The sequence below is a fragment of the Pseudorca crassidens genome, chromosome 3 (assembly GCF_039906515.1).
Source record: "Pseudorca crassidens isolate mPseCra1 chromosome 3, mPseCra1.hap1, whole genome shotgun sequence".
Taxonomy (NCBI): Eukaryota; Metazoa; Chordata; class Mammalia; order Artiodactyla; family Delphinidae; genus Pseudorca; species Pseudorca crassidens.
Window position 1 is genome coordinate 64,581,144 of NC_090298.1, and position 19,065 is coordinate 64,600,208.

Here is a 19,065-nt window from a genome sequence, read left to right on the forward strand (position 1 = left end):
TTATAAGATTTTTTAAAAACCAGCCTGTGAAGTTTATCATTTTTACTGCTGTTGAAATGGTATAAAAGATAACATATTATTTATGGCTAAAGGATAGAGCTAGGCTAATGTCCACAGCCAGAAGGAGTAAGTGAATAGGATTCATTTTCATTTCAGAAAGACAACAGATTGTAGCTTTAAATAATGACTTGATTACAGACACCACTGTGTGAATCCTGGTAATAAGACTTGAGTCAATGAAATCTAATCAGAGTGTCATTTCTCCATGTCTGTCAGTGACTTAAAATTAAGGCAGGGCAGAGCTAAAGTAGAAAACAACCATTTTGTTGTAGGTATAAACACATGAATGATTCAGAAAATTATTCATCTTGGCTACCACACCACATGACGTTAATATTAGGGTTGATTTGATTGTACTTGATCTCACTTGCTCAAGAAAAATAATAGTTCATCAATAAATGATGTTGAACCACTGTCTTTGACACCACCGTTGAGTTTTCCATGGAAAGGCAGTTGTGAAAGAGCACTGGACTAGGCATCCTAGCCCTGAGTCCTAGGCTCAGATCTACATCTAAAGCCTTAGGCCAGTGCTGAAACCTCTCTGATCCTCAGTTTCTTCATCTGTGAAATGGAGCTAATAGTGATTCCTGTGCTGCCTACCTCACAGGGCTGTCATGAGGACAAAATGGATTAGACTGTAAACCGTAAAGTGCTGTCCAAATGTGAGGTAACTTGATTACCATCCTCATCTCTCTTCTGCAGAGGATTTAAGTGTATTTCTTTGTGATTTGTATGTGTGTGTGATGGACAAACCCATGTGTTACTTTGAGAATTATATTGTTTGTGTCCAGTTGCTTTGCAAATCTATGGACATTTGTGACTCCGCCAGAGGGGTTTGTGCTGTGGCCTAACACTTGCCGGGTGAGGTGTGGGTTATGCCTGTATGCAAATTAAACTTTGCCTTTCTCGAATTCTCCAAAATCTCCTTAGTCTCTTCATTTGATTCTTTTAGCATTTTTCTATCTTGTCTCTTTCGTCACAATGGGCTCCTTCAGATATTCTTTTGTTATGCTTCTGAAGTTCGGTGGGGGAAAAGGTTCAGAGGAAGCCATGCTGCAGGTACCAAAATATTAGAGAATTTGGAGGACCTCAAATAAATATTAAGGGTCATCTAGTTCCACTGTCTTTCCAGGGCTTACATCTTTCCTGTGCCATCGTCAACCCAGGTTTGACCACCTCCAGGCACAGAACTCATTACTGTCCAAACAGCTCTGTTCACCTAATGGCAGCTGACAAACAGGCTGTGGAGAGAAAAGGTGCTGAGGCCTGGCCCAGCCGTCACTGGCTCCAACCCTGGATGAGCCCCTGAGCCATCTAGAATTACTGCAATAGTTACGTGGAATAATACATATGAAAATACTTAAACTTTTTTCAAGTAGATGAAGTTGTCCTAACATTTAGAGCTGAAGGAAACGTGACACAGCTGTTGAGCACAAGAGAGAACTGAGGAAAGGAAGAATGTAGGTCCCTCCTGTCCCATTGGTTTCCTTTTCCATTTCTGAAATGAGCAATCAGCCTGGTGGGGATTCAGGAACCCAGGTTCCTTTCCTCTTGTTACTTGGTCATTCCTTACGGCATCGCCCTTGCCTACTGGTCAAATCTGTGTCCTGCTAAATCCAGGCTCCAGCTGGATTCGGGAACAGAAAAGAGAATAAGCCCACGACAGGAGATCTCCTTTAGAGCAAGTGATAGGGCAGTTAAACACTTCACTTCTATTCCTGTCCCTATGGCAAGAGCAAGCCACATGGCCACCCTGGCCACTAGGTGTGGAAAGAGCCTTCACCCTCTGAAGGGAGTTGGCAATGATAAGAAAGGAGTACGTGTCATATGACAGAGATCACATCTGAAGGATTTTCGGAAATCTGGAATTTCTGTTGAGTCACCTGTGGAGGCTACCATCCCATCGCACCACATTTATCGTAAGCGTGAGGATGACTAGGCCCCCAAAAGAAGATACCACACCCCTTTTCTCGATAAGATCCCAACGTCTCTTCTGACCTTACTTACTAACTTATGTAAAATTACACTGTAAAAGATGAGGGGTTGAGGTAAGGTGTGGGAGGTGGGGGGAGGCTAAATGTCCATTAGTAAGGAATTGGGAAAAAAGAAAGATGGCAACTGCCATCCTATAAATTCTACACCTCCATGGTCTTCAAAAGCCTCACCATCCTCCGGATCTGGGCTATTTCAGGCTCACTGGATTTATTTCATCTGATGCCTGAACTGCCATGAAACAGCAAAATAGTGAAACAGCAGCTGGTGAGCCCCACAGACCTCTAGCTTGCTGCCTGTTCTGCCAGGGGAGCTGGAGGGACCATGGTCCATTAGGACAGAATGTGCACACTGGGAACTCAACTCTTCAGAGGAACAGTTTGGTTGGTCCCAATCTGCAATTGTTTAATGAAAGAACATAGGAGAGCCTAGAAAATATCTGAGTATATCATATGCAGAAAGGGTATCACTTTGTAAAAATTTCAATTCATTGTAAGCTAGGTTATAATGATGGCATATATATTAACTGAGGTAAGACCAATACACAGTAAAGTGCTAGAATCTTAAGTGTACAGCTTGAGGAATTTTTACATGTGTGTACCCCCATACAACCGCTCCCAAATCAGGAAACTTTCCAACCCCAGAAGGCCCTCTCATGCACTCTCCCAGTCAGTACCCCCATGCAAAGGTAAAATATTCGTTTTTTGCTTTGGGTCATATTTAAAAGAGGTGGAGACTCTGAAAGAGAACCTCTCTAGGTGGGAGGTTATTCCTGGGCTCCATCATCCCCTCTGTACATGGATTGGGTCCTGAGAAGGAAGGGAAAGGAATCAGCTGGTGATGTGCACGTGGCCATAGAAGCTGGGTACGTGACCATCACCGGAGGCCTGGGCAGCTCCCTCTGAAATACAGGGCTGCAGTCCAAGGTCCTGGGGGGTCATTGCTATTTACAGTCAACCTTTCTGGTTTGTGGTGTATGTTCCAAGGAGGGCTATTTTTAAGCAGGGCGATGGCCTGCAGGACCTTCTGGGTAGTAAATTAAGCTGGTGTGGATATAAAGTGAGATTGTCAAGCAATCTACTTCAGATGGCCTGATCTAGAAGAGACGGGTGATTGTCCCTGAATCCAGGCCCCAGACAACAAGCTGGAAGGAGATGTCCTGGTCCCTGGTTCAGAGCATGATTAAAAACTGGAGAGAGGGAGCTTTACACGTCTTCCTTAGCTTGGAGGGGAGAGGGGAGAGGGGAGAGGGAAAAGGGGAGGGCCCCGGGAAGAAGGGACCATCCTCCACAGCTAACCGGGGCCCCAGGGATGGGCTCTTGAAGGAAGATAGGTACAAATTCCCTAACAGGTGCAGCAGTTTCCAGACGGTCCTTCCACCCCGAGGCCGGGGCCGGCAGGCCTGAGCAGCCAGTCAGCTGGGCTGCGGGCCCAGGAACCCCTCGCAGAGTTCGGGGAGAGGCAGCCTCCAGCACCGGATTTAGGGGAGGGAAACGTTTCAGAGAAAGGGCAGATGCTAGAAAACGGCGGAAGAGTTGGAGTCCGGCCTTCAAGGGCAAGGCTCGGGGACCAAGTGCGTCCCGAGGCCTCAGACGGGATTGGCCGAGACGGGCCCCGCCCTGCCCCTCCCGGCCCCGCCCCGCCCGGGAGCCCTTTCAAGGCCGGGCCCCCGCCCCTCCCCTTACAGTCCCGGGCTGTTCGCGAGAGGCAGGACGTGGGAGACTCCCGGCTCCAAGGTCAGTGAGGCAGTGAAACTCGGCTTTATTCCTCCAAAGTGGGGTTACTGCTAGAGCCAGGGTGGGGCCTTGTGAGCAGCGGACCCAGGGCTGTAGGCCGGAACCTGGGCACTGCTCCTGTGTGAAGACTTCATGGTGACTCTCTAAAGAAGCCGGCAGAGCGTCTGTCCTTGGCTGAGCCATCCTGCACGCAGGCGCAGGTGGCCATTCCGTGGGACAGCTGCGCTCGAGGTGCTGGAACCGTGTCAGCACCCTGCCTGCGGTGCCTGTTTTTCATAGTGAATCAGGACTTTTTCTTGATGGAAAAAATCTAAATGCCACTGAATTGGGAACTTTAGCCTTCAACTTCCTTTCCCTTGTAATTTGTAGAAACTAGTTCATTAGTTTTGAGAATGGTTTCCCTAGCAGCATCAAAAGAGGTGCAAATCAGTGACTTGGGGTAAGCTAACTTAAAAATGAACATTCTGGAACCCTGGAAAGGAGCTAACTACTGATTGGGCCAGTAGCTAGACCTGATTTAAATTGGTTAATGTTATTGCTAGAGATTGTTTTTTTTGTTTGTTTGTTTTTTTGTGGTACGCAGCCCTCTCACTGTTGTGGCCTCTCCCGTTGCGGAGCACAGGCTCCGGACGCGCAGGCTCAGCGGCCATGGCTCACGGGCCCAGCCGCTCCGCGGCATGCGGGATCTTCCCGGACTGGGGCACGAACCCACGTCCCCTGCATCGGCAGGCGGACTCTCAACCACTGCGCCACCAGGGAAGCCCCTAGAGATTGATTTTTTTTTCTTTTATTAGCATTTTGAGATTGATTTTTGAAATCACTAACCCATTAATCATGAGCCAAGGAACTGTTTTCCCCCCACTGGAGGTAAAGATGCTGTAGAATTGACCTACATGTGTTTCATCTCTGGCAAAGGACTGTTCTTTGCTTGCTTGCTTGGGTTACTGTCAGCCCTGTTCCTGTCCCTTGAGTGGGTGACATCTCTGCCTTCGAATACTCTGCTGGGTGTGGAGAGTGACATTCACCAGAACAAGGCAAAACCCTTCGGCCCTCCTCCGCGCTGCCCTTTAGACCTTCCCTTGAGCATTGCCCTGTCTCTGACCCACACAGGGTCAGGTGAAATCACCAGAGGTGGCAGTTCATGGCCTCATGACAAGGCTACGCTAGTTCACCTGGTGGGCTGTTTCCAGAAGTGCCACTTTTCCTGTCTGCAGCTATCATGCTTCCTCTGTTTCTAAGCTAGTGTCCTTGGTCTGTTCTCTCTGTGCTCATGGAGAAGAACATGACCACCACCAGAACTTGGCAAAGGGGCTTCTTGAGCCTCCCAAGCAGGCTCTTACAGGATATCTGGGCGTTATTAGGCTGTGTGAGCACTCCACTTCCTCTTCTGCTTTTGTAGGCACCTTTCCCAAAACCCCAGCCTTTAGAGCTAACCCTTCTGTGGGTTAAGGCACTGTTCCAGCAAAGGGCACGAGCGTCACATGCACCCATGTCACCCACTCAAGGGACAGGAACAGGGCTGACAGTAACCCAAGCAAGCAAGCAAAGAACAGTCCTTTGCCAGAGATGGAACACATGTAGGTCAATTCTATAGCATCTTTACCTCCAGTGGGGGGAAAACAGTTCCTTAGCTCATTATTAATGGGTAAGTGATTTCAAAAGTCAATCGCTAGCAATAACATTAACCAGTTTAAATCAGGTCTAGCTACTGGGCCAATCAGTAATTAGCTCTGCCAGCTTCATGACCAAATCTTAGCCTTAGACAGTGGGCCAGAGGCCAGGTCAGTTTTCCTAAAGGGCTGGATGAGGCAAGTACAGGAAATGTGGGGTGAGGGTGAGATAAGGAATGGAGAGTCCTGGGTGTTCAGAGGCAAGAGGAGGATTGCTTCTGAGACACACTTTGCCCCTGGCTCAGAGGCACTGGGTTTCCATCTCTGCCACAGCTTAGAGAAGGAGCCATTTGTCTTCCCAGAGGGAATCACGTGGGACCCTGCATCAGCATTCTGGGAGTTCCTGCCCCTGAGCCAGGAATCCCACAGGGAGCCTGTCTGAAGGTGACTGCTTGAGGTCACACCCATTCCTGCCTGGGAAGCCACAAGGGCTCCTTTCCTTGGGCAGGGAAGGAGGGTCCCACTCCTTTACAGCATTTCAAAGGACTAGATGGTTCCTAGCTTCCTACTTTCTTGTAAACAACTTACCCTTGAGAGGCGAACCCGGTCATGGTTGTATGTCTTCATCACCAGGAGGCCTAGGAAAGACCTCTGTTTTGCAGGGAAGGACCATAAAGCCCTCTGCTTATGACTTTCTACTTGTTGAATGGAACGGGAATGCCCAAGGGTGCCTCTTAGGGTACCAGTATAGCCGGTGGTGGCGAAGTAACTTGAACTCTTTGCTCCCTTAGAACTGGGAAGGAAAGCCATTCTCTGCTGGCCACGAATGGCATCATAAGAATTTGTTCAGAGTGTTCTGTGGAGCTGGTCCAACCCCAAGGACATCTTCTGTTTTGGGGTGTCTCTCTGGAGGGAAAGCTGACACGTGGTCCTCCCCCGGTCTTCCTTTGCCCTCCAAGGAACTCAAACACATGGACGCCATTTACAGCTGGACCAAAAATAACTCTGAGTCAGCAGAATGGTACCTATGGCATCTCCATCCAGGATACTCAGGACGACCAGGAGGCTCAGAATTGAGGCCATGACAGAACCTAAGGCCTCCACATCTTAGGATGTCACAGAACCAGACAAAACCCTTAAACCAGGACCCAGACTCCCAGTATGCCTGCCTGAGACAGAGATATAGAGCTCTTGGGCACAGTGACAAAGGGGCTTAATGTGGTGGTTCTTGTGTTTTAGTGGAGAGGGCAAGTGTAGGAATACCACAACACTGTTGCTTTTGGCTGTGATCTTGCACCCCGTACTGAAATCTCCCTGGCTTGGAGCCCAGCAGTTCTGCCAGGTTTTAGCCCTATTGCTGTAAACAGTTATTTTCAAATCAAGAGTCATGAGGTATTCCAAGTTAGGGAAGCTGAGGCAGACAGCTTCTATGGGGTGAGGGCTAGAGACTACCTCCCTCCTCACCCCTGCAAGCCCTACTTCTGGAGGAGAGAGGAGAGAGGAGGGGAGGAGAGAGAAGAAAAGTCCATGCCCCGTCTCCTCAAGAGAAAGGCAGGCTGGCGCAGCAGCCCCTGCATGGCTGGCAGGCGCTTCGGGCACCTGGCGTCAGAGTGGAGAGGGTGAAGGAGCACCTGGGATCTGGGCCACTTCAGCAGAAGCCTGAGGACAGGGAAGAGAGCAGGCTTATAACATCTGGGACTCTGGGGGAGTCACATGCCCCGAGGTGATGGTCCTGTGTCTAGTAGCTGCTGTGGTAAGTGCACGTCTGCGGTCTTGGGAGCCTAAGTGGAGGGATCTGTGTCACTCCCAGGTCCTAAACCACAAAGGTGGTTTCTCTCCAGTTGCTGGTCTGTGCAGGGCTACCTGTGAGGTGCTGTGGTCTGCAAGGAGCCTGCATCCAGGGCCAAAGACAAGCCTAGGTTCAAATGCCAGCTTTATCAAGGTGCTGACCCCAAGACCTGGGGCAGGTCCCTTAACCTCCCTCTGTTTTCCCCATCTACAAAATAATGCCTACTTGGAAGGATTGTTTCAGAGACTGAAAACAGTGTTTGTAAGGACCTCTTGCAGGATGCATGGCTCATGCTAGGAGTTTAGTAAATGATAGTTAAAAAGAAAAAAAGACAGTAAGGTTTGACTGGGCATGTAGGGATGGAAAGGACATTCCAGGTGGAAGGAAAGGCCGGGTAAAAGGTCAGAGTCTGGAAGAACTTGGGAGCCCAACTGAATAAATCCTTTTTGCGAACCCTGATGCTGGTTTTCAGAGGATGAGCAGTGGATCGGAAAGTATATGATGGGCTCCTTCTGGAATCAAGTCTTGTCCTCAGATTACAAAACAGAACAATTAGGTGAAACACTTTAAATGCTAAAAATGTAAACTAAAATCAACATTCAGAGAAGGGGCAGACCAGTCTGGGATGACCAGGGGTGGCTGTGGGGAGAGAGTGATAGCTGTCCCATAGGCTTAGGGTCACTAGGGGGAAGGGACTCACATTTATTCAGTGCGTACTGTGGCCTGTCACTTAGTCCTCACAACAGCTCAGGGAGAGGTCTCATCAAACCCATTATAGAGAGGGAGTTGCTGAGGCTCAGGTAGGCAATTCTTGGGCTTCCCAGACCTAACAGGGCTTGGGAATTGCCTGTGCAGTTTATACAACATACCTGTGACGGTCCCATTCTTGCCACTCATGCAAAAGATGGAGCCTGGAAATCTGGATTTTTAGCACACTTCACAGTTGATTTTTTTTAGCTTTTAATTTATTTATTTTTGATCATAAAGGCAACCCATGTTGATTTTTACAAGTGATGCAATACAGAATTCTATTAAGAGAAAATTAATAATCTGCCTACTCCAAGTCTGTTGCTCTGAAGTAATGCTTTTTGCAGTTTGAAGAATCACCTTTAGTACTTTTCTTGATGTTCTTACAAATATATGCAAATACATATATACGTATATCATTGTTACAAAATTGGAACCACTCATATTCATTACTCTGCAAGTTTTTTTTCCCTTTTAACCTAAGACTATGGCAAGACATGCATCCAGGTAAAGTGGAGGCAGTTTTAACTGATTCTTTAATAGCTGTGGAATATTCCATTGTCTGAATGTGTCACATTTAATACAACCCTTCTCCCTCTGATAGACAGGTTTCTTCTAGGTTTTTTTTTGCCACTACACATAGTGCTTCACTAAATATCCTTGTGCCTCTCTCCTTGTATACTGGCAGCTCTATTTTTTTTTTTTTTAGAAATTTAGCCTTTTTTAAAAAAAATTAAATTTATTTATTTTATTTTTGGCTGGATTGGGTCTTCATTGCTGCGTGCTGGCTTTCACCGTTTGAGGCGAGTGGGAGCTACTGTTCGCTGCAGTGCACGGGCTTCTCATTGTGGTGGTTTCTCTTGATGCGGAGCACAGGCTCTGAGAGCGCGGGCTTCAGTAGTTGTGGGTCGCAGGCTCAGTAGTTGTGGCGCACGGGCTTAGTTGCTCCGTGGCATGTGGGATCTTCCCAGACCAGGGCTCAAACCTGTGTCGCCTGCATTGGCAGGCAGATTCTTAACCACTTCGCCACCAGGGAAGCCCTGGCAGCTCTGTTTCTGCAGAACAGATTTCCAAAGTGTGATGCTGGGCCAGCGGGTATGCACATTTTTATGTTAATTGACGTTTCCTGGTTCACTTTCCAAAATGGTTGCGGCAGCTCACAGAGCAGTCCAGGTGATTCTGATCACAGACAGGGAGAGAGGAGAGGGCCACGCAGAGCTGCTCCCCCCTCACCTCCTGCCCCTAACTCTCCCAGCACTACTCAGCAGGAGCCTTTTAGGACCAAAAGAAGACCCCACCTTGCCCTCTAGCTTGGGCCTTTATTTACCTGTCTCCCCAAGAGCAGAATTCCTGACTTGGAGCAGCTAGGTGTAACTTGTCCTGCAGAAAGGCTCTTAGAAGACATCAGGGCTGAAGGAAGGGAGGGTGCCTGGGAGCAAGCTGCAGGCGCAGCGGGGCTGTGGGCTGGAGAAGAGAACTAGGGCTGGCCTATCAGGGATACACATCCCTGCAGGACCAGGCACCCCTGCTTGGCCGAGTACCCCACTCTGGACTAGGGGGCACCTGCGTCCTCAGGAGAGAGGGGGGCTGAGGGAAAAGGCTCTGTCTTGGGTGAGCAGACCCAGAGAGGCACTAGGAGACGGCCTGGCCCAGGAAGTGGCCTGATTAAGGTGCAAGACAGAGGGTCTCAGGCAGAAGCATCCCAAGGAAGAAGCCTGCTGTGGATCCAGGCAGGCTCTGCAATTGCCCCACACCCAGGAGGTGCGGGCTTCCTGAGTCTCTGGGGGATGCTCTCAATGTGTTCGGTAGGTAACCCTCCATCTGTCAGAAGGAGCAAGGGAGCCCTCAGCCCCCCTGCCCTTGAACGAAGCCGAGTTCCCTGCTGCTGAGGTGAAGGGAGAATGTTCTCAAACACGCTGTGGGCAACCTGTAGAGTTGACCTCTCAAAAGGAGTGCACAGTGATAGTAACAGATGTGAGCAGATTTTCAGCCCTTCATAAGTGCCAGGCCCCGTTTGGATTTGCCCCTAGTAGCTGCAGGTGTTCTGGAATCTAGAATCAGTCAAGGTTGTCCCCACATCATGGGTTTTCTCTGGACCTTTGGGGACAGGCAGCCACTACACATCCTAGGCAGATTCAGTCCCAGTGTAATTCAACTCTAAATTTCAGGGGAATTATCTGCTATAGAATCTCCCCAGAGCCAAATTTGGATGAGTGACAGTGGTCCAGGACGCTTTGTCCTCATCCAGAAGATTCCGGACCTAGGCATAGAACAGGGCGTACAGTTAGCCTTTCTTCCTCTCTTCCTGTCTGCAGCATTCCAAAGTAGATTAAGTGTGGTGTGGACTGAGGGCAATGGCCATTCTCCCACCTGGAGGATGGCTGGAAGGCAGCCGGCCATAGAGAGGCAATGCACCAGGCCTCTATAGTCATCTGTTTATGCATATGGGTGTGCGGTGTCTAGTCATTGTTTCTGCTCTGATCTTTTGCAGTTTGTGTCCGGGTACTAGTCCCAGGGCAGGTGGAAACAAGTAATACCTCAGTCTGATTAAGACCAGGCAAGCTCCCTCAAACAGTATAGCTGAGCGATCTGGGCCAGCTCCAGGCCCTCCCAGGGACTCCCATGGGGCTCTGGTTCCCCTCGAAGAACACTTACCCTTTGCCTGGTAGTTGCCCAGGTCGGGTGCTGGTTAAGAGCATGGACTAGGAAAAGAGACCACTGGTCTTGAATCCCAGTATTGCCACTCACAAACCGTGTGCTTCTGGACAAGTTATTTTACCTTTCTTTACCTCCATTTGCTCATCTGTAAAATGGGGCTAATAAGAGTATCAACCTCATGGGTCTGTTATGAGGATTTAATGAGGTAATAACCATAAAGCTAACAGAACCATGTGCCCAGCATAAAGTAAATGCTACACGAGAATTTTCCCCTCAGACTGTGAGCTCTGTAAAAGCTGCCACGTAGTAGGCACTTAAATATTTATCAGACAAATAAGTAAAAAGATACCTATCCTCACCATCTTATCATCCTGTCTTGCCTCTCCGTCCATTATTGCCCACTGTGACCCCTCTCCCCCAGAGCACATCAGTGTCATTCACGGTGACCGTGACCCACACTGCCTGATGACCTCTGGAAGTCTGTGGTCACTGGTGTTCCTGGAAGGTGGAGGAAGCCCCGAGGGCACACCCTCTGGTTCCTCTGCCCCTCAGAGCTGCCCAGACGAGGCCTGTGTGCTGGTTGGCTGTTTGGCCCCCGCAGTTATCCTCTCTCGAGCTCTCTCTGGAAACCCTGATTGAGAGAAACGATCCAGTATCCCTGAGAGAGCATAAAGAACCAGAGGCAGCTAGAAATATCTGGCAACTCCATCCAAACATACTGTAATGTTGTTTGTTATTAAACCTGATAAGTAAAAACAGGATCTTCATTTAAATAAGAAACTACTACTGAAACTCAATACATGTGATTTCTCTTTAGCTGTGTGACCTTTGGCTGTCAGTTAACCTCTCTGTTTTTGAGGTCCCTCATCTTTGACATGGGGCAAGATATCTGCTTCTTGGGGTTGTTGTAGAGAAAATACTTGGCACTTGAAAGTACTAATTTTCCCCCCTTATTAAGATATGAAATGATTTTTAATAATTCCACTTATTCTACAGTGAAATGGGTTGCTCTAGGAAGTGGTGAGATCCCCAGCACTGTTGCTATTTAAGGAGGGCTGAAAGGAAAGGATTCCTGCATTCGGGCTGAGCTACATGACCTCTAAAGTTCTTTCCCACCCCAGTGTCTCTATGGCTGTTCGTTCACTCACTCATCCAGCATTTTCTGAGAACTTACCACATGCGGGCCAGTGGGCTTGAGAACCAAGAAAAACTATGACCCAGTCCTGTGGTCTTTGGGTCTTTTCTCTTACATGTGCCAAGTGCCAGGTCAGCTCTGAGTGATGTCCATCCTTGACCTGAGCCCTGCTGAGCTCCCGACACCATCCTCCCCAGTGTGTGGGAGAGGGAGATAACAAAATGAATGCTCCCTTCCCTTTTCTTAGAGCATTTCCTTTAGAAAACTTGTAAATTCTGTCTCTGCCCCTTTGAGATGTATTTAAATGTTTTTCAAAGCTAAGTAAGCTTCCAGCCAGCTTAACAACCCAGGACTGTCTTTCTCCAAGGCCTGGGAGCCATCTCTTTGAAATGTAAACACCAGGAAGATAGCACCCCAATCTCCCAGGCTCGGTGGTAAAGACCTGCTGTCAGAGAGATGGGAACAGCTCATTTTCCCTTTGGATAAAGGCAGTTAACTAACACAAACGGCCACCCCAATGATCAGGTGAATTTAGAGTGAATTCTGTGTGACAAATGGTGCTGTCATGTCCTCTTACTTGAGTTACCTGAAGAACAGGCGTAGGTGGGTCCTATCAGCACGGCTCTTTAAGAGGGTGAGATTTTGTTCTGTCTTTCCAGTCTCTTTAGCTGATGTGCATCACAGTCTGGTTTCATGCTTAGTCAATAATCAAGCTGTTTTCTTTCTCTCCTCTGTCTTTTGGAGAGAAATTTCTAGGTGTCGGGAGACTTAAATTTCCCCGACACCTAGCACTTTTCTCTTCATCTGACCCCTCCTCCCCCACCTACTGCTCAGTCCGAGAAGGATCCCTGGAGGAAGGAAGGGCATGCAGTGGTGCTTCATCTGTTATCTGTGGGGTAGCATCTGCTGGATCACCCCTGGAAACCGCCGAGGATGGGCTCAGTGGGCTCCCAGCGGGGCAACCAGCCTGTCATGGCTGAGAGGTCAGGAGCCTGTGCTGGGCTACCCTGGCTCAGGGGCAGCTCAACAGAGACCAGGAGCCTGAGCAGGGAAATGCTGAAAACCTGCCTACCAGCCTCACTCAGTTGCTTTTATGATAGGATTTCAAAATCAGTAGCTGAAAGGGACGTGTTTAGTGTTATGTAAGTAGATTTTTTTCTCAAGTTTTGATCCAGGAAGCTAGCTCACAAAATTGATTCTATATTGGCTTGGATACCAGGCCTGGGGCTTCATAGCAGATTAAAAGTGAGAAGTACTTGGGAGTAAAGGAGCCAGGTTAGTAAGGTGCCCTGGAGAATAGCCCAGGGAAAAGGACCCATTCCCTTAGACCTACATGCATTTAAAAGGAGATACATAGGAGGCTGGTATGATATCCTCCTTCTGGAAATCAGGCAGAGCACTGCTCACAAATAATTATGTAAAGCCTGGGAGGAAGTGTTTACTGAGCAGCTACTATGTGCAAGGATCTGTGGCAGATGAGTTCCTGTCCTTGAAGATTTTACCCATCAGCTGGGAAGATAATCCGAACATAGTGGGGAGTTCCCTAACATGACAGGAGATACAGGACAATTGAGTTCACCAACAAATGTCAAAAAACTACGCAGCTCAAGTGCAAGTGAGTGAGCAGCCCGTGAATGCTTTGGGAACTCAGAGAGAAAGCCATCACCTGAGGCTAGAAGGGCACAGGGAGATTTTGTGGGGACAAGGCACCAGGCTGTGGTCCAGTCAGACAGGGAAAAATGGACGGCAGAGTCCTAGTTGAGGGGCAGTAAGAAGCAATACTTTTACTAAAACAGTAACAATAATTTTACTAGAACCAATTAGTGTGGTTTATTGCATTAGCACAAAAGTACGGACAGAAAACTGATATCTTAAAAAGTAATATCTATATTAGAATATATATATATGTGTGTATATATATATATATGTATATTTTCAAGTTGAGATTGTACAGGCTCTAGAGCTGTCAATCCGAATGTCGGGCCAGCCCACTGGGTCCTAGGTGTTCTGGGCCCCCATGACAGTCCCTGAATGTATGTGCACATGTGCTTGTGTGAGCCTTCACAAAATTCTGAATATGAGCTTCTTTAGTTGACATTTGCCTCTTTCCCCCCAAATAGATCAGGATTCCTCTCCCAGGGAACACTGGCTGCTGGTCTCACAAGGCTGAGGGAAGCTGGCTTCTCAACTTCTCTGTTGCCCATGTTCCTCTCCCCCCAGCCCTCTGCTCTCCCATCTGCTCAGCTCTCTGATCGGCCCCGTTTTCTAGCCTCACATCGCCCACTCAGTTGACACCTGCTCTCCCACATAGATCTGGCAAAGAGAAGAGCAAACGCCAAAGCCTTGATGTGGCGCCCACAGTGAGGGTGTCTGGATGCTGAAGCTTTTGTACCTGGAGAAACACCACAGCTGTTCCAGCCCCTCATCTCCTCTCTCAAGTGATCTCTTGACAAAAGAGTTCAGTGTGTTATGCTAATACTAGGGGCATGGAGGGAATGAAAAAAATTAAAAAGCTTGTAAGGGAGCTTCAGATCTCTTATGCTCCAAACTTTTGTTCCAGTGGTTTCACACAATATACTGATTTATGGAACTACTATCTGTGGAAACTAGGCAAAGCCAAATACTGACCCCTTCGGTGGACACAGATTACCTCTCACATACCTCTCTCCAACTCCACTTGTTTATGCCGCATGTTACCATCTGTGCAAATAACAAATCAAGTCTCTCCTGAGCAGGAATTTTAGCTGTAGATGGTGCTTATGTAAGATTGGGGCCTCCTGGGTAACAGAGGAATCTGTAAGACAAAACAATGTCCTGCCTGTGCAGCTTTTCAAAGACTAACTTTTAACATGCAAGAGAGAGTTAGTTTAGTCATGAGGAAAAGTGATTTCATTGCAAGCCTGGCTTTGGGTCTTTGGGGAGCATGGCTCAGCCGTTGCCAAATTACTACCCTGTTCAATGAGACCCTTGTTTCAGTCTCATACCCAAGTTTATCGATTGGGACCTCAGTAGAGAAATTCTATGTCTCACTGTATCTTGGAGAGAGAAAAACATAGAGTCAAAGAAACAGGAATTCTTCACCAAAGCTTTGAGTCTGTGTCAATTCTCTGCAAGGAATCAAAGCAGGGGTGCTCTGAATTTCAGCTCTAGGATTGCTCGTCTTGCTGCCACCAAAGCCTCCACGGGCTTATTACCATGAATCATGCATCACTGCCCAGACACCAGCATGATGTTAGAACTCTTGGATGTTAATATTATTTCCAGAAACTAAAATATTTCAAACATTAATATTCTGAGTCAGACACCTACCCACAGATCACCCTTACAAAGAGGAAGACCTTTAAAGACCACCAGTGGTCAGTGGGCTGCACATAGACACACTCCCTCCTCTTCCTCCTGACTCTACCTCTTTGGATTTATCTTCTCAAACATGCTGATGTGAACACCTGTCAGTGCTAAAGCCAATTAAAGAAAGAAAAATAAAAGTCAAGCTATTGAGCCAAACTCAGAAACCAACGCACTTCTTATTAACTTAGGGCTGGCTTAAATTTTGACCCATATAGAGTCTGGAAAGAATTCAGGCAACAATTCCTTTACTTTGGTGAGTTCTGTGGTAAAACTCATAGAAGACAGTATTGCCTCTCTGCTTGAAAAGCAGATTGGAGGGTCTGGAAGCAAATAAGACAGGTCTGAAAGATGTAAGTTAGTGTCACCTGCTGTATACGAGAGCCAGGAAGCCTGAGTGCTGTTCGTTGAGGAACACTAACCTACTCTTGGAAGGAGATGGACAACAGCCCAAAGTCTAGTAGGGAGCAAAGAAGTACATGTGATGAGATGAATGTTGGGCCATTACACATCCCTAGAACGACTTTGAGAAATGGCCCATTTATCTTGCCTGCTGATTACTAAAGTAATTCCTGTTGTCTTTACGATGGAGGGAATTGTTTTTAGAAATGACATCGAGGAGCACAGGGAGATCAGCTCGGTGCTGTGTGACCGCCTGGAGGGGTGGGATAGGGAGGGTGGGAGGGAGGGTGACGCAAGCGGGAAGAGATATGGGAACATATGTATATATATAACTGATTCATTTTGTTGTGAAGCTGAAACTAACATACCATTGTAAAGCAATTATGCTCCAATAAAGATGTTTAAAAAAAAAAAAAAAAGAAAGAAATGACACCGAGGAAAGGCTGTCTGATAATCTGATTTCCTGGGCTAACGTAGAAAAATAACTTGCTAATTTTTTTCAAGGACTTTGATGCTTTTAGTTGAGATGTTCGAATTTCTCCCTAGCTCAAAAAATGTTAAGTAAAGACTTCCAGGTGGGGATCCTGGAAGCACAAAGTTGATGGACCCATCCCAGTTCCCAAAATGCAATCAAGGAAGAAAGTGGACCTCAGAAGGCTACTCTTAGAATTGTGCGTAAGGCCATGTCGACCTCACCTTATTAGAGGAGTTTATCGTCTGCTGGATAGCCCAGGTTTTCATACCACAACCATACTCTCAACAGGCTCATTGCAGTCATCCAACCCACCTGTGCTTGGAGAATCTTGTAGCAGAGCCTTGGTAATCTTCTAAATACAAGGGGAAAAAATTCCACCCTTCCTTTATTTGGGCATCACAGAGACCAATATAATGAGAGAGTACTAAGAGTTACCTGCTCTATTGTTCTCCACTCAACAACCCATGATAAATAGCTCCCCACTGGGTGATACTGTGGATTAATTGTCCATTCTGATTTCTGGGCAGTAGCAGACACAGCAGGGTATCTGATTTTCATCCCTGGTGATATTATATAAATATTTATCTTTTAAAAATATATTTATTTATTTTTGGTTGCATTGGGTCTTTGCTGCTGCACGCGGGCTTTCTCTAGTTGCGGCGAATGGGGGCTACTCTTTGTTGCGGTGCACGAGCTTCTCATTGCAGTGGCTTCTCTTGTTGCGGAGCATGGGCTCTAGGTGCACCGGCTTCAGTAGTTGTGACTCGCAGGCTCTAGAGCACAGGCTCAGTAGTTGTGGTGCATGGGCTTAGTTGCTCCACGGCATGTGGGATCTTCCCGGACCAGGGATCGAACCCATGTCCCCTGCATTGGCAGGTGGATTATTAACCACTGCACCACCAGGGAAGTCCCATAAATAGTTATCTTGATTTATACATGTTCTCAGTTTTGAAAGATAGTTTGACTGTGTCCCCAAGTCTGGTTGATAATTATTGCCTTAGCCCCGTAAGGACACCATATCTCTGGCTTCCATTATTCATTGTTGAAAAATCAGCTGATGTTTTTTTCTTTATAGATGAACTGTCTTTTCTCGCTGACTGCTTTTGATATCTTTGTTGCTAATATTCTGCAGTTGACTGTTATTTAGGTATGTGTGGATTATTTTAATTTTGCTTGACTTATGTCATGCCTCTTGAATCATGGATTTTTGTCTTTCATCAGTTGTGGAAAATTATCAGCCATTTCCCTTGAAATATGGCTTCTCTGTTTTCTCTATTCTGCCTTCTGAGGCTTCCATTAGATGTGTATTTGATCTTGTCATTCTATCCTTTATACCTCTTTTATCGCATATTTTCCATTTTCTTATTTACCTGTGCAACATTCTGGATAATTTCTTAAGATATATCTTCCAATTCATTTATCCTGTCTTCAGCTGTATTATATCCATGGTTCATTCCAGTTCTCTTTCAAATCAGGTTTATTATTCTTAATAGTCTCTTGTTGCTTGCTCGTCATTGTGATTCCATCACTTATTTCTTTAAACATTCCGCATAGAGCTAATCTATATTCTTGTCTGACAATTCCAGTATCTTCAGTCATTGGAGGTCTGAATCTGTGGCCATTTCTTCTGCTGACTCCCATTCATGGTGCCTCCTTGTGTGCTTGGTGATCTTTGACCAAGAGCCTATTGCTTGATCTTACTCTGTAGGGAAGCAGGGCCTAAACTGAGTATACCTTCCTCAGAGCAGATTTGAGTGCATTTCTGCTGGAGGGCTCCTGACCCTGGACCACTTTAGCCCCTTTCAAGGGTCCTAGCTCAACTGGGTAGTCTTAGACTCAATTCCCCACCTCCCTGCTGGTATCCAGACCTTAGTATTCAAATGGACATCCACTCTCAAGATAACCCAAACCTGAGCTCCAACACCAACTCATTTGGGGTGAGCAAAGTAGGAGAATGGTCCTTAGAGACTTTGCAACTGCAGTAATGATTAGTCAAATCCATTCCACCTGCCTTCACCAATCAAGGTTGTCTTAAGACTAGCATCTCCACCAAGCAGCTCCTAGCCTAAACAATAAGATGTTTGCCTGAGTTATTTTCCAGGAACGTGGACTCAGCTGTGTCTAGTTTAAGCGGAGCTGGTTATAACTAGATAGGACCAGCAACCGTCCAATTGGGCATACATGGATGTCAGTGACCTTTTGACATAGGAGGGCTGAAAACTCTACCCTCAGAACCTGCAGAGGTGTGTAACTTTATTACACCTGTGCAAAACAACAATTACCAAACCTTTTCCCAATCATCTTTCCCCACACTCCCAGACCACCCTGCTTCTTTGTTATCCCATAAATACCCCAAGCCCATTGCTTTCAGGGAAGTGGTTGTGAGATTTGTTCTCCCATCTTCTCCCTTGGCTGCCTTGTGAATAAACCCTCTCTTTGCTGCAGACCTTAGTGTTTCGGCATTTTGGCTTGCTGTGCGTTGGGCAAAATGAAGCTCGTTTGGTAACAACTTCCTCTATGCCTTACAAGCCCAGCAATGCATTCTATTCAGGGTCTAGTTGTGTAGCGGCAGAGTCCAAAAGAGCACCTGGGCTGTCAAGCAGCCAGGTGTAGAAATCCTCTGGGTTTTTCCCGCTATATCATATTAGTGGAGAAAATGGCAAGGACTGCAAACAGTTTGACATTCTCAGTTTCTAAAAACTACCCAGGTAGGGGCTCCCCTGGTGGCACAGTGGTTGGGAGTCTGCCTGCTAGTGCAGGGGACACGGGTTCGAGCCCTAGTCTGGGAGGATCCCACATGCCGCGGAGCAACTAAGCCCGTGAGCCACAACTGCTGAGCCTTGCGTCTGGAGCCTGTGCTCCGCAACAAGAGAGGCCGCGACAGTGAGAGGCCCATGCACCATGATGAAGAGTGGCCCCCACTTGCCACAACTAGAGAAAGCCCTCGCACAGAAACGAAGACCCAGCACAGCCAAAATAAATTTTAAAAATAATAATAATAATTAAAAAAAAAAAAACTACCCAGGTTTTCCTAAGCAGTGTGAAGGGGACTGGGGAGAAAGGAAGAAAGAAAAACAAAACAAAGAAACAGGCTAAGTCGCCTGCAGTTTTTCTCT

General features: G+C 47.1%; 1 protein-coding gene across 1 annotated transcript in view; it reads left to right on the plus strand.

The window, feature by feature from the left end:
* Positions 1–3,645: 3,645 nt before the first annotated feature.
* Positions 3,646–19,065, plus strand: part of CKMT2 (creatine kinase, mitochondrial 2) — a 28,484-nt gene continuing 13,064 nt past the window's right edge. Inside the window, exon 1 of the mRNA XM_067731145.1 lies at positions 3,646–3,788. The gene's annotated coding sequence lies outside the window, so the exon portion shown is untranslated. The remainder of the gene's footprint in view (positions 3,789–19,065) is intronic.